This window comes from Panthera uncia, chromosome F1, assembly GCF_023721935.1.
Source record: "Panthera uncia isolate 11264 chromosome F1, Puncia_PCG_1.0, whole genome shotgun sequence".
Classification (NCBI taxonomy): domain Eukaryota; kingdom Metazoa; phylum Chordata; class Mammalia; order Carnivora; family Felidae; genus Panthera; species Panthera uncia.
The window spans coordinates 59,013,381-59,028,147 of NC_064813.1; the positions used below are offsets into that span (position 1 = coordinate 59,013,381).

Below are 14,767 nucleotides of genomic sequence, written 5' to 3' on the forward strand. Positions count from 1 at the left end.
GATCATAACCAGACAGCATATTTGTTAGTATTTTACCCGTTCATTCAGAAGACCACATTGAAAGGAATCTAAGGCGTCATTTATCACAACTCCCTTACTCCATAGTTGAGGGAATTGAAGTAAAGTGCCTCGTCCAAGACCACGTTATAGTTACTGGGGAAGGCACATGTAGTGTTAGGCTCTCTTGCGCCCACTTCAGAGAGAGCTCCCCCAAATACCAAAGACGTATTTGGGACTAATAATGGAAATGGCTGTAACTTTCATTGGTGGATGGCCCTCCCCGAGGTCCTGAGCCTTGGGGTTTTCTAGAATGACCAGACCCTTAAACGGTTTATCCGGTTCAGGAAGGCTTAGGAGCCTAAAACAGAGCAAAGGCCACATTTCATGTTCATGTTTATTGGCTGCATCTTAACATATGCAAAATTGGGGTGTGACTCACAAAGTTGAGATGTGGTGAGAAAGCGCTGTATCAAAGTTTAATTTGTCACCTTTTTTTTTTTCTTGGTGGCCCATAAAATGACATGTTCTATAATTAAAGTATCTTATATTTGATGGATTATGGTAACTGATTGCCAGGACAGGTTGTAAAGATCATTTCAATTTGAACAATTCCCAGAGGTTTGCCGCGTGTGGCAACACCTGTCTTCTTAGTTGGTTGGTGTGCGTATGACAAAGCAGTACAGATATTGGAGACAAATTGAAGAGAGGTGCTCTAAGCAAAACTGACGAGCTGTCCAATTTCTGTGTCCCATCCCTGGAATAAATTTCTGGTAAAGTCTTTGCTGGCCTCCAGTTTTGTCTGTGGCCTTTAGGATCTGGCCATGGTGCTGACTGTTCATAGACCGTTAGTACTGATTTCCAGCAAATCTGGTGCCCAAAGTCTAAATCCTGGAGTGATAATTGTCATGTCTCATTACCTAACTGCTATTGTGGCATAAGCCTTCAAGACTAGTCAAAGAAAAATAACAAAGGAAGTGAGAAGGTGATTTGAGCTAACTTTGGTTTCAGTATGGCTAGTGAAATGGGGTGTCTGGAGATGCTCACCTGGCAAATGAAGGCACAGTTGCCAGACCTGTAACATCCCTTGTCAGTCTGGAGAACTGTGTTAGACAGGGGCCGACGAGGAGAGTAGAAACAACTGTCATTATTTAAAATGGGGTTTAATACAGAGCGTTCGTCACACAGTGATGGGATCGTTGAGATGCGAACAGATCAGGATGGTGAAAAAGTCTACAACTTTGCAGCAGAGGAAAGCTGCAGAGTGACAGGTGATAAAGCTTCTGTGGACATCTGGTGGAAGCTGCCACCGCGGTGGGATTTTCACGTGTGACTCGGAGCCATGGAGGAGGTATAACAGCTGTTGGAGGCACGACCCAAGTAGAGGGGGGTTGAGGAAATACTTTGGTTTTTTTCCCTTTCTTCTGACTTCCTTGTGAGTGCCTGTAAACACATAAATGATGGAAGTATTAGGACTCCTCTGTATATTGAAGAATAAGTATTTATCCTTGAAGGTAAAGCACCTATAAGTCTAAAAGCGCCTTCATTGGGAGAATAAAATTCAGCTTTACAGAAATTGGACCCATGCATAACTTCTCTGGTGCACATCCATCATGTAGAATAACCCACATGATATAAAGAGAAGCTACATTAACCTAGAACCTGATAGCAAGGTTAAGCTGCAGCCACTGAGATAGCACATTCGCCACCTACGTGTCCCCAAAGCTCAGCTGTACCTATGATGGTAAGGTATTTCCCATTGTCAAGCTTCTTGAGAGCCTCTTGCTCTGGTTCTCACTGGTGTCAGTGAAGAGGAAACAGCTAGTGCAAGGGAGGGCTCATTTAAGACTCGATCTAAGACAATACGCGAAATGGGCCCACTTGCTAACATTTGTGTTTTGTGAGAGACGTTAGTTTGAGTCGTTTGGGTTTTGCAGGCAGAAGCACTGCTCAGCACTTTGCCTCAATCCCAAGGGGTGATAACGAACGGAGGAGTAGAGAGCAAACTGATGTGAGGGTAAAAGAAAGGTGAATCATGCTGCAGAGTCCTTTCAGAGGCCCGCCATTCTCTTACCAGCCTAGGTATCCATGGCTTGGGTGTTTAGTAGCCATTACACTTGACAGAGAGGACAGAGAACTGGCCCTCGTGCTTGGTAGGGTACTTGGAGATGATGAATGCCAATGGCTGTCCTGTTCGTGCCAGTCTTAGGTCACTGTATACTTTTCATCCAGTCACACCATTATTTTTTAAATATAATTTTACTCTCCCCTAATTATCAAAACTAGAAGGAATCACTCTGAAGATGTAGATTAGTTGAAAACGTATGAAGACCTCTGTTGACTGAAAGTAAGAATGCATTATGGAGAGGGTGACAACCCAAGATGGCAACATAGGTCGTTCCTGACTTCACTTCCTCTCACCAGAACAACTAACATCTATTCAAGGACAACACACCACTGGGAGAATTCTAGAACACAGAGTGAGGCTGAAACCATCCCCCCCACCCCCACGCACACTTCCGAGACTGCATTAGAAGGGTAAGAGCAGGGGCTAAATGTTGACCACATTACTTCTGTCCCTGAACAGCACAGCACCACGAAGAGAGTTCTACCCTGAGCCACTGGGTCCTCAAGTGGGAAAAGAGAACCCAGGATGGGACAACCAGCCTCCTACTCTGGAGTTCATAACTCACAGTTCATACCTACTGTGCCCAGGTAGTAATCCCAGGCATCAGTTTTGTTCATCTGCAGAACCAAGTTGGGAGCACACTCTGACCAGAGAACTTGGTGGGATGTAGGTCCTCCTGATTGGGATCCTCAAATGAATAGCTTGTTTTCCCTAGAGCCTAGTTTGCCCACACTCAGGCAAGGTGCTGAATCACAGCCCCATCTGACCAGAAGGGCAGGTGACTACTCCTGGAAGCTATGAAGCATAGTGGTGCTCAAGACAGGAGGTGGGCAGGTGGAGCTGCTCACGTCCAGAGCAAAAGTCAGTACTGGGAATGGAGGCTATGCACAGGCGGAGGGGTTAATTCATGGCCAAGGCTGAGGGTATCTCCTGACTCCTCCCAGAGAGCATGCTTGGGAAACTGAGAGTATTGTGGAGTGGTCCTTCCCCTTCCCACCCATGCAAGGAGGTTGAGACGTAGTTCCATGCATTGTGGAGAAGATCTTCTGGCCCCATGTGACCAGAAGACTTGGAGACAACTCTTGGAAACTGTTCAGCCCAGTGACATTCAAGCCAGGAGAAGGGCAGACAGAGCAAATCGTTTGCAGGGCAAAACTCGTGGCCCTCTTCGGCTAGGGAACTTGGGGTGTGGGCCGGCTTGAGTTAGGACAGCAATCAAAGAGCTTTTCTGGTTTTAGAGCTGCTTTTCTTGCTGTGCCGAGGCAGGGAATATAATTCACAATCCCACTCATTGCTCAGTACAGCCTTCAGCACGTTTGGCCATGTCAGGGGACCCAACCAGAGAACACGGGAACCTGCATAGATCATCCAACAGCACTGCATAGGGGCATTTGAACAGCATAGCCTGCAGCTTCCCCCATCTTCACAGCAAAACCAGTGGCCTCGCCTGTCCAGGTAATTCAGTGCACACTCAGGATTGATTTGACCCTGCAAACAATGAGGTTCACACTGCCCTACAGGGGCAGGGAAGCCAATTAATCATTCTACTTATTGCTGAATATAGTACCCAGTCCCAACACTTTAATAAGCCTGACCAGAAAATTCAGGAAACTGCAAAGTCCAGCCTACAGTCTCATGTGGGCAGGGAAACAAATGAGCAGTCCCAGTCGACTATTCTCAGCTGGTGGCACCCCACACCCCCATTTTTGGAGTTCAAACAATTGCCTCACCCCAGAATAGACCATAGTAGCGGGTTCCAATTGTCCAAAGACATTACCATTAGATACACACAGAAACTGAAACTGAGCTAACTGGCGAAAAACTGTCTCTGCCAGAGCAAACTTGTAAAGTCTTGAAGAGGAGCCTCATTTCTCAAATGCACAAGGTATTGATGTAAGGAATCAACGATCACACACACACAAGTAAATATGACACCACCAAATGAAAATTACAAAACTGCAAACACCCTCAGGAAACAGAGATCTACAAACTGTCAGACTAAGAATTCAAAATAAACCTCTTAAGGAAGTTTGGCAAACTACAAGAAAACACAGGCAACTAGGGGCCCCTGGGTGGTTCAGTCAGTTGGGCATCTGACTCTTGATTTCAGGTCATGATCTCATGGTTCATTTGTGGGATTAAGCCCTGCGTTGGGATCCATGCTGATAGCACAGAGCCTGCTTGGGATTCTCTCTCTCAAAATAATTAAACTTAAAAAAAAAAAAAAGGAAAACAGAGACAATGTGACAAAATTAGGAAAACAATGCATGAACAGAACCAGAAGTTTGACAAGGAAATAGCAACCATCAAAAAACCCAAATAATACTTCGAGAGTTGAAAAATACAATAGCTGAACTGAAGAATTCAATAGAAAGTTTCAAAAGTAGACTCAACCATGCAGAAGAAAGAATTAGTGATCTGGAGGATAGGACATTAGAAATTACCCAGTCAGGGGCTCCTGGGTGGCTCAGTCAGTTAAGCATCCGACTTTGGCTCAGGTCATGATCTTGAGGTTTATGAGTTCAAGCCCTGCATCGGGTTCTGTGCTGACAGCTCAGAGCCTGGAGCCTGCTTCATATTCTGTGTCTCCCTCTCTGTCTTCCCCTCCCATGCTCATGCTCTGTCTCTCTTTCTCAAAAATAAATAAACATTAAAAAAAAAAAAAAGAAATTACCCAGTCAGAGGAGCAAAAAGAAAAAATGAAAAAAAGTGAAGAAACCCTGTGGGAATTATAGAACACAATGAAAAAAAACAATGTTTTCATTATGGGAATTCCAGAAGGAGAAGAGAAAGAGAAAGGGACAAGAAGCATGCTTAAAGCAATAATGGCTGGATTTTTCCAGACCTGAGAAATGGACATCCAGATCCAATGAGTCAAAGAAAAAATTAATGGGGAAATATTTTTTTTGAAGAAAAGGAAAATGGAAAAAATACCTCAGAACTTATGGGGTGCAACAAAAGCAACTCCAAGAGGGAAGTTCATAGCAATAAACCCCTCTATTACGTAAGAAAGATCCCAAATAAACAGTCTAACTCTATGCCTCAAGGAAATAGAAAAACAACAGACTGAGTCCAATGTTTGCAGAAAAAGGAAATAATAAAGCTTAAAGCAGAATTAATAGAGAACGAAAAATAAAACACCAGAAAAGATAAACCACGCTAACAGTTGATTCTTTGAAAAGACAAACAAAATTGACAACCCCTTAACTAAACTAATCAGGGAAAAAAGAAAAAATCCAAATGAACAAAATTATAAATGAAAATGGAGGCATTACAAGCAATAGTACAGAAATTCAAAGGATGATGAGACTACTGTGAAAAACTCTATGCCAACAAACTGGACAATCAAGAAGAAAAGGAAAAATTCTTAGAAACATGTAACTTACCAAGATTGAGTCAGGAAGAAATAGATCTGACTAGACCGATGACTAGTGAGGAGATTGAATCAGTAACAGAAATCTTCCAAAAAAAAAAAAAAAACAAACAAAAAAACCCCTCAGGACCAAATGGCTTCCCTGGTGAATTTTGCCAAACATTTTAGGAATTAACATCAGTCCTTCTCACTCTTCCAAAAAATTGACAAGAAGGGAACATTCCCAGACTCATTTTACAAGGCCAGCATTATCCTCATACCAAAAAAACCAGAAAAGGATACTACATAAAGACCACAGGTCAATGTTCCTGATAAAGATAGATGCAGAAATTCTCAGTAAAATACTAGCAAACCAAATTCACTAGCACATTAGAAGGATCATTCACCATAATTACATGGGATTTATCCCTGAGATGCAAGGATCGTTACACAAATGCAAATCAGTGTGCTATACCATATTAATATAATGAAAAAAATGATAGGATCATCTCAGTAGATGCTTAAAAAGCAGTCAACAAAATTCAGCATCCATTCATGATAAAAACTCTTAACAAATCAGGCATAAAAACATATCTCAACACAGTAAAGGCCATATATGACAAATCCATAGCTACCATAATACTCAGTGGTGAAAAGTTGAGAGTTTTCCTCTATGATTAGGAACAAGATAGGGATTCCCACTCTCACCATTCCTATTCAACATAGTACCGGAAGTCCTAGCTAGAGCAGTCAGGCAAGAAAACGAAATAAAATGTATCAGTTGAAAAGGAAGACATACAATTGTCTCCATATGCAGAAGACATGATTTTATATCTAGAAAATCTTTTTTTTTTTAAGTTTATTTATTTTGAGAGAGAGAGAGAGAGAGAGAGAGAGCAAAAGAGCAGGCAGGGGAGGGGCAGAGAGAGAATGCCAAGCAGGCTTTTGCTTGGGATTGTTTATCGTGCTTGAGGCAAATAGACCAATGGAACAGAATCAAGAACCCAGAAATAAACCCAAACATATCCAGTCAACTAATATTTGACAAGGAAGTCAAGAATACTTAACGGAGAAAAGATAAGTCTCTTCAGTAAGTGGTGCTGGGATAATTAGATATTCACATTTGTAAGAATCAAACTGGACTCAGATTTTACTCCACGCACAAAAATTAAGTCAAAATAGATTGGAGGACTTAAATGCATGACCTGAAGCCATGAAACTCCTAGAAGAAAACGGGAGCAAATCTTTTTGACATGGGTCTTGCTAATGATTTTTCGGATAGAACACCACAGCACAAGCGATGAAATAAAAAATAGACAAGGGAACTACTTCACACTAAAAAGCTGCTGCACCCCCCGAAAGGGACCATCAACAAAATGAAAAGGCAAGCTACGGAATGGGAGGAGGTATTTGCAAACCATATCTCTGATAAGGAGTTAATATTCAAAATATATAAAGAACTCTTACAACTCAATAGCAAAAATCCTCAAATAACCCGATTTAAAAATGGGCAAATGATCTGAATAGACATTTCTCCAAGGAAGATCTGTGAAAGACCAGCAGGCACGTGAAATGTTGCTCAACATCGCCAAGCACTGAGGAAATGCAATTCAGAATTACAGTGAGATGTCACCTCACCTCTGTAACAATGGCCATGATCAAAAGGGCAAAAGATAGCAAATGCTGGTGAGGATGTGGAGAAAAGGGAATCCTCGTGCACTGTTGGTGGGAATGTAAATTGGTGCAGACGCGATGGAAAGCAGACTGGAGGTTCCTCAAAAAATTAAACACAGAACTATCCTATGATCCAGTTATTCTGCCTCTGGGTGTTTATCCAAAAGAATTGAAATCAGGATCTTGAAAAGCTCTCTGGACTTCTGTGTTCACAGCAGCATTATTTGTAGTAGCTAAGACATGGAAACCTAAGTGTCCATTGATGGGTGAATGGACAAGAGGTTGAGCTATATATACACAATAGAATATGATTCAGCCCTTAGAAACCAGGCAGTCCTATCATTTGTGACAACATGGTTTTCGACCCGGAAGGCATTATGCAAAGTGAAATGGGTCAGACAAAGACAAATACTGTATGATCTCATAGGTGGATCTAAAAAAAAAATAAAAACAAAACAAAAACACAAGCTTATAGAAAAGAAGGTCAGACTGGTGGATACCAGAGGGGAGAGTTGGGGGGGTCAGTAGAATTGAAAGGCAAGTGATCAAATGGTACAAACTTCTGGAATGAACCATATGATGACAACAGCTAACACTGCTGTGTGGTACATGGGAAGTTGTTAAGAGAGTAAGTCCTGAGAGTTCTCATCACAAGGAGAAAGTATTTTCCTTTCCTTTTGTTGCATCTATAGAGAAGGTAGATGTTAGAAGAACCTATCGAGGTGATAATTTCACAATATATATAAATTAAATCATCATGTGTACGCCTTAAAGTTATACGACAATGGATGTCAATTTTTTCCTGATAAAAACTGGGAAGAAATGTACTATGATTGCTGGTCCTCCCTGTGTATTATACATGCAGGGGTAGGGGTAGGGAAAGAGAGGGAGGAATGTTCTAGGTCAGTAATTCTCAAAGCGTGGTTTCTGGACCAGTAACATCAGCATCACCTGGGAGATCATTAGAATTGCAAAGTCTCAGACCCCTTCCAGACCTACTGGGGAGAAGGCCCCTCGTCCCAGAGAGAAAGGCCCAGCAATCTGTGCTTAAGTAGCTTAATTATGGTGGTCTTATGTTCAGAGCACCGGTATTCTTCCTCTTACCTTATTTCAACAATAAACTTTATAATTTACCAGTAGTGACAGTATCCAGAAGACTTTTTACCCTTAGAAACTCAAACCCAGCCGGGCACGTGGGTAACTCAGTTGGTTGAGCGTCCGACTTCGGCTCGGGTCATGATCTCGCGGTTCCTGAGTTCGAGCCCCGCGACGGGCTCTGTGCGGACAGCTCAGAGCCTGGAGCCTGCTCCGGGTTCTGGGTCTCCCTCTCCCTCTGCCCCTCCCCCACTCATGCTCTATGTCTCTCTCTCTCTAAAATAGACAAACGTTAAAAAATGTTAAGAAAGTCAAAGCTAGCTCATTACGCGAAGTGTTTATGACGGTGCTATTAGCAGTGATTTCCTCAACATCAAGATCAACTCCGGACACCCAGTTTCACTTAAGGGTGACAACCATAAATCCTCTCTAAATGGCTATAGTGGAGTTCACTGCACACAGTTGTAGTATTTATAGTTAATTTAGGGCAAGCTCTTTCTGCAAAAGATATGGTTTCCTCACCCAATCTTATGTTTTCACCGGTGAAGAACCGTGGCCATGAGAATGTTGAAGATCTCTCACTTAGGAAGGGCAGCCCCACCCGAGAGGGCTGAGGGCCTCCTGGCCGAGTGCCCGTTTCTCCCCACAGCTGTCCTTGGGGACCATATGTTCCAGTCACCGGATGACTGGCTGGAGGACAAATCATACTGTGGTCCCTGCTCTGCAATGTTGGCCCCTCTCTGTCCACATTTCCATTTTCTTTTCTTTGGTTTCCCTTCTTCCGGCCTTTATCCCTAATTATCATAATTTTGGGTTTCTCTTTTTTTAATGGCCTGTTCTCTTCTCATGAAAACATACTGGGTGGGTACTGATGGAACAGAGGGCCATCTGTGGGGTCAATATCAGTGTGAAAGAGAAATTCAGATCGTAGTTTAAGGGGCGGACTTTTCATCCCCGCTGAGCCCTTAAGTACGGAGGTAACTAATAATTCTCCAGTAATTTCTATAGCCACAGGAAGTTGGTTGGCATTGGTGAATGGATTTGTGAAAAATGGGAAGACAGGACTGTGCGGTGTGCCATGCATCGCGACTGTGACTTTTGGCTTCGTTCTGTCCGCTCTGTATTAATCAGATGTGAGCTATTTAACAACTAATTGTTAATCTCCTGAGTGCTCAGCCTGCCACAGAGGATCGGAAGATTATTTCAATGTGTCTGTTTTCTAGAAGCTTATTCTAGCTCTATGGAAGATACACAAAATTCTAATGATAATATTTATTTAGCGAGCATCAAGTTCTTACCATAAGCTTAGTACATAAATACTATACATCAGTGGTCTAATTTATTATTCCTAGCCTCTTGGGCAGGTGCATTTAACCCTATTTTATAGATGGGAAGACCAACACTTAATGCCGGCATCTTGGTCAAGGGCACCAGCTAAATGATAAAATGATGGAGTAAAATATTCGAATGTAAAGCAATGCTTTTCACCCCTTTGCTATACTACTTCCAGAAGTATGGCCTGACAGGATTCTCCTACTAGCCCAGGGCAGCACTTGTTTCAAAAAATCCGCACTTAAGAGTTTATATTATTCTTTTCAGCTCCAGTGGTTAGAGAATGTAAAGCAATATATAATTTGAACATTCTTGGGTATCTAAAACGTTTGAGGCAGACAAACACGGGCTCAGGGTTTTTGGAAAAGAAAAGAACTGTCATGGAAGACAGGTGAGGGTGTCCTCAGGAGATTCGGGTCTTTTGGTACAGAATTCTGGCACTAAAAGAAGTATTCCCTCCCCTCCCCAGTCATTCTCTAGCCTGTTGCTCTATTTTGTTTTATTCCTGGCATGTTTAACATGGTCGTGGACTGATTTATGGTTTTCTTTCTTTATTCATTGTCTGTCTTCTCCCAATAGAGGTAGGAAGGCAGAGACTTTATTGCTGTTGTCCACTCCTCCTCACCCCGTGTCTGGAAAAAAGCCCGGGCGTGGTAGGCACACACCCAGATGTAGTTGTGGAATGATGGGACATCCCATATGGGGAGTGTGGGTTTCACAGTGGGGATATGCAGTAGGTTCATAAGCAGTCAAGAGACATAGTAAAAATGAAAATATTGAAAATATCTTGCATTTTTATAGCATTTTACAATCTTTTAAGGGCTTTTACCTACTTCTGCTTTTGAGTTCTTACAACCCTGTTAGGGAGGCGTGGCAGGTCTTTCTTCCCCTGATTTTACAACTTAGGAAGGTAGGGCTCAGAGGGGTTAGGTCCTTTACCTTAGATCACGTAGCCAGTGAGTGGTGGAGGTCAGTAGACACTGTGTGTCTGACCTCACTTTGCTCTTTTGAGTCTCTCATTGGTTTGTGGAATGGACTGGAGTCTGAAGGCACAGATCTGGGTGGGTACTGGCCTCAGCCTGCCTCTTCAAACCAGCAGAGGGCCTAATCACCACCGGGATGTCTCTGCCAAGGGCACACAGGCAGTCAGATCAGCTGTGGTCATCCAGGCAACTTCTGTGTATGATGAAGTCCACAATGAACTTGTCCAGAGAGGATTCCCTGCCACAATGAGGCCATTTACAGTGTCATCCAACTCACTCAACTCCCCAGTCGCCTCGAGGATTGTTGTCTGGTTCTCTTTTTAATTTGGAGAGAGAACCCTTTATCTCCCGACCCTGACTTAAACAATTTCATTTTCTCAGATAACTTTATCCTCCTGAAGATAATTAATGCAGCAAAATTAGACTACTTCAAAGAGATCTAGTATTCGATCCACCTAAGTCTGTTCCTAAACCAGAGCAAATGCACTCCAACCTTATTAATATTAACCTAGGACAGTGTTATGCGTATCACATCCCTCGCCTAGTGAAATCACTGGGCAGCTGGATTAATGAGCTTTTATTGAGGCTGAGCGCTGAGCCCCCAATACCTGATTTGACTTGTTAGAAGCTTCCAGTCCCCCTCTCTGGTACTAGCCACATCAAAACTACACAAGTTATGGCTTTTGTTTAGTGATGTCGGTATCGAGGAGTCTTCTGATATCCTGGTTATTCGTCTCTCCATATACGACAAATCTATGCATAGAGGCAGTGAGAACGTTTGCACCAGTGCTTAACAGTTTGGATGGCATGTAAATGTGCTTTTATTAAAACGGGGAAAGCAATGGAGGAACTCAGAGGAAAGGATGCAGTGTGTGTGTGTGTGTGTGTGTGTGTGTGTGTGTGTGAAGAGGCAGGGTAGGTATTAGCATAAAGCCTATTCAGATGTAAAAAGACCCCAAACTGATGCAAATCTATGGTAATTCCCAGGAGTGGAGATGTCCCTCCCTCCGGGGTCCTGGCTGGCCCCTCCCTCTGCCTGGCACAGAAGCCCCCCACCCGTCTTGGGCATTGCTGAACAAAGGTGCCTTTCTGGGACACGTTACCTCCGGCCTGACTCAGGAGGGCTCTTGGCTTCTGTGTGCTCTGCTCTGGAAGGGCTTAGCGCCTTAAGACTGGAGATCTTTGTGGGGATCACAGTGGTGGGGCACGTGTGGGGAGGGAGGGGAGGCTCCGTCCCTCTTGGACTGAAGAGAATGGCTTTCCAGCAGGAGCTCCAGGTGGATGACCCACCCCAGAGAAAGCCTTGCCCGTGAGCCTTTCTTTCCTCGCTCTTTAATAACAGGGACGCCGGCTGCGGTTGGGCAGTACCTGATATTTTGCAAATACCAGGCACCCTTGGATCTTTGTCACAATCCCATGAGGCAGCTTAGGCAGGGAGAGGGGGTGTGGGGGCACCAGACAGAGCATCCCCACTGTGTGCCCTCGGGCAACGCTATGCTCTGCCTGGGGCCTCAGTTTACTCATCTATAATATGTATATATATATATATACACGTATATATATACGTGTATATATATATATATGTATATATATATGTATACACACACACACACACACACACACACACACATACATATACGTTTCCTGCCTCATAGTGTTGTGATAGGGACAATCAACCAATGCAATTGTAAAATGACTGCATGCCGAGGAAAGGATTCTTATGTTATCTTGTGGATGAAGAAATTTGGTCTTAGAGATGTAGGGAATTTCATCCAAGGGGATACAGCTGAGGAGCGAAATTAAGGCTAGCATCCAGCTGTCCTATTTCATGGCCACAGTTACATCTTACTATATTTTGTATATTCACCTGATGCACCTGACCTTTCAATGTCCGTGGGAGACAGAGGCTGAATCTTCATCATCTGCGTGTCCCAGAATGGTCCCCCTACAGTGCCTGACGAAATGAACCAGTTCCAAGTCAGATCTTTCATAGGAACCTGAGTTGGGTCTGAGTCAAGACCTCCTCGAAGAGCCACGTGTAAGGCGGTTTCAAACAGTAGCTGGAGGGACTTTACTTTTCTAGAGGACTTTCCTTCTTGCCTGTTGGATTTTAGATGCTGCGGCATCTGGAGTTAACTGTTGCCGTGTTCGGGGAGAATGCAGTTCCAATCCTGTAGTGCAGGGCAGTGACCGAGATAGCTTCCTGTCTTCATACACCCTGTCTTCATAAATTCCGCCCTTCCTTCCTTCCCTCCCCCCCCCAGCGAGTCCCAGACCCTTCCTCTCCTCCCCCGGCTTGAAGGACATTTATGAGGCTCATCGCTGGGGAGGCATCTAAGGCCTGTTCCTGCCTCTCCCTTCCCTACCATGAGGGTCTCTGCCCCCCTCCCTCACCCTCACCTCCCGGGCCAAGCTCAGATATCTCTTTCCCTGTTTATGGGCCGTTGGGATTTTTCCAACAACCTGAAATGAATCTCCGAGGCCCCACAGGTAGGGCAGCCCGTCTCGGGGCCATAAACCATGGCTGGTGCTTTCATCTGTGATTGCTTATGTCATAAACGAGTGGGAGGGCCAGGCAAGGGGGAAGCAACAGCCCTGAACCATTCCAGATTTTTTTTTTTATGAGAAAAGGGAAAGAAAGACCCTGAGAAACATGTTCAAACTTTATGCCAAGCAAGTTCATTTCACTCTGTTAGGCTGTGCGAGGAGACTTAATCTCTGGCCTTCCCCACTAGGAGTCAGATTTATGCTGTGTTTGTGTCTAAATGGCCTCCAGGGATGCTGACATTTGTTGTCGGAGACAGCGAGTAGTGTTCCTTTCATCTCCACTGAGGGGTGTCAGCTTAAATTATGAGGGATCGCTCTGGCCTGCATCTGGGTGTGGGAGCCTCTGGCAACAGAGAGGGGCCCTCCTGCCTCTCCTCCCACGGCTTTGCTGTTTGAAGGTTCCTCTCCGTCTTCTACTCCCCAGTGCTCCTGCGGGTCCTGGGAGGAATTTCCTAGCTCTCTTAGAACTTTTTCTTTCTCTCGGACAAATCGATTAAGGGTGTATTTCAGGCGTTGTGTGTTTTTAAAAAAATTTTTTTTTACATTTTATTTTTGATAGAGACAGAGCGTGAGTGGGGGAGGGGCAGAGAGAGAGGGAGACACAGAATCCAAAGCAGGCTCCAGGCTCTGAGTTGTCAGCCCAGAGCCCAGCGCGGGGCTCGAACTCACAGACCATGAGATCATGACCTGAGCCGAAGTCAGACATTTAACCGACTGAGCCACCCAGGTGCCCCAGGCATTGTGTATTTTTATGGAGAAGTTGGGGTCAGAGTCAGACAGGCCTGGCCTTGCTGCAGGAGGAGGCAGGGAGCCTCCGTGAACATCCCAGGAACAACCTGGAAATTCCCCAAGACAGTTAGAGGGCACCGTTATGCCCATAATATTTACAACACAGCAGATAAAAGCGGGGAGGTGGTTAGCGATGGCCTGAGTTCCCCTTGGCAGCTGGGTCGTGGCACCTGTCGGCACTTTGAGAGGTGCCAAAAGGCCCCTCCGTGCTCGGTCTTCATAATCTCCCTCGCTCGGATCTGCCAGGACACCTGAAATTCCACAGCAGTGACTGTTTGGTTGGAGGCATTTTGTGTTCAGTGCATCTACGTTTTTGACGGTGGGAGAGAACAAACACATCAAGCTCTGCTAATCATGGACTCCTCCGTGTCACCTGGGTGCTTCCAGAGTCAGAACCCGAAAGACTGGGACGTAGGATATGTCAGTTTTGATGGAAAATAGGAGGAGGTCAAGAGAGGTCTGGACGAGGGGCCAGCAAACTCTGGCATGCAGGCCTAATCTGGCCTGGTGCCTGTTTTTTGGAATACTGTTTTATTGCAACACAGCCACACCTGTTGTAGTGTGGCTTTTGCACTACCATGGCAAGGTTGAGTCATTGCAGTTGAGACTTTAAGGCTTTCGAAGAGTGAAATATTTACTCTCTGGTCTTTTACCAAAAAAAAAAAAAAAAAAAGTTTGTAGGCCCCTGGCCTAGAGCATGAAGGCCTCTTGGAAGGCAAAATGTGGGACCTGAGGGAACAGAGAGAGAGAGAGAGAGAGAGAGAGAAATTAGTAGCAGAAAGGAGGAATAAAATAGGGAGAAAGTGTACCCACAAAAGCAATAGAAACCCCAGAGACAAATCTTAATCTCCTTTCTGTCCTCCCCTTCCT

General features: G+C 44.4%; 1 protein-coding gene and 1 long non-coding RNA gene across 2 annotated transcripts in view; one reads left to right on the forward strand and one right to left on the reverse strand.

Annotated features, from left to right (window-relative positions):
- LMX1A (LIM homeobox transcription factor 1 alpha) overlaps positions 1 to 14,767 on the forward strand; it is a 159,555-nt gene that overhangs the window by 130,126 nt on the left and 14,662 nt on the right. The gene's annotated exons all lie outside the window — the stretch shown is intronic.
- LOC125925949 (uncharacterized) lies at positions 1,145 to 13,091 on the reverse strand. Its single transcript, XR_007458953.1, has 2 exons — positions 12,429 to 13,091; positions 1,145 to 1,440 (listed from the first exon to the last, which is right to left on the reverse strand). It is a non-coding gene; the product is annotated as an uncharacterized LOC125925949 (long non-coding RNA).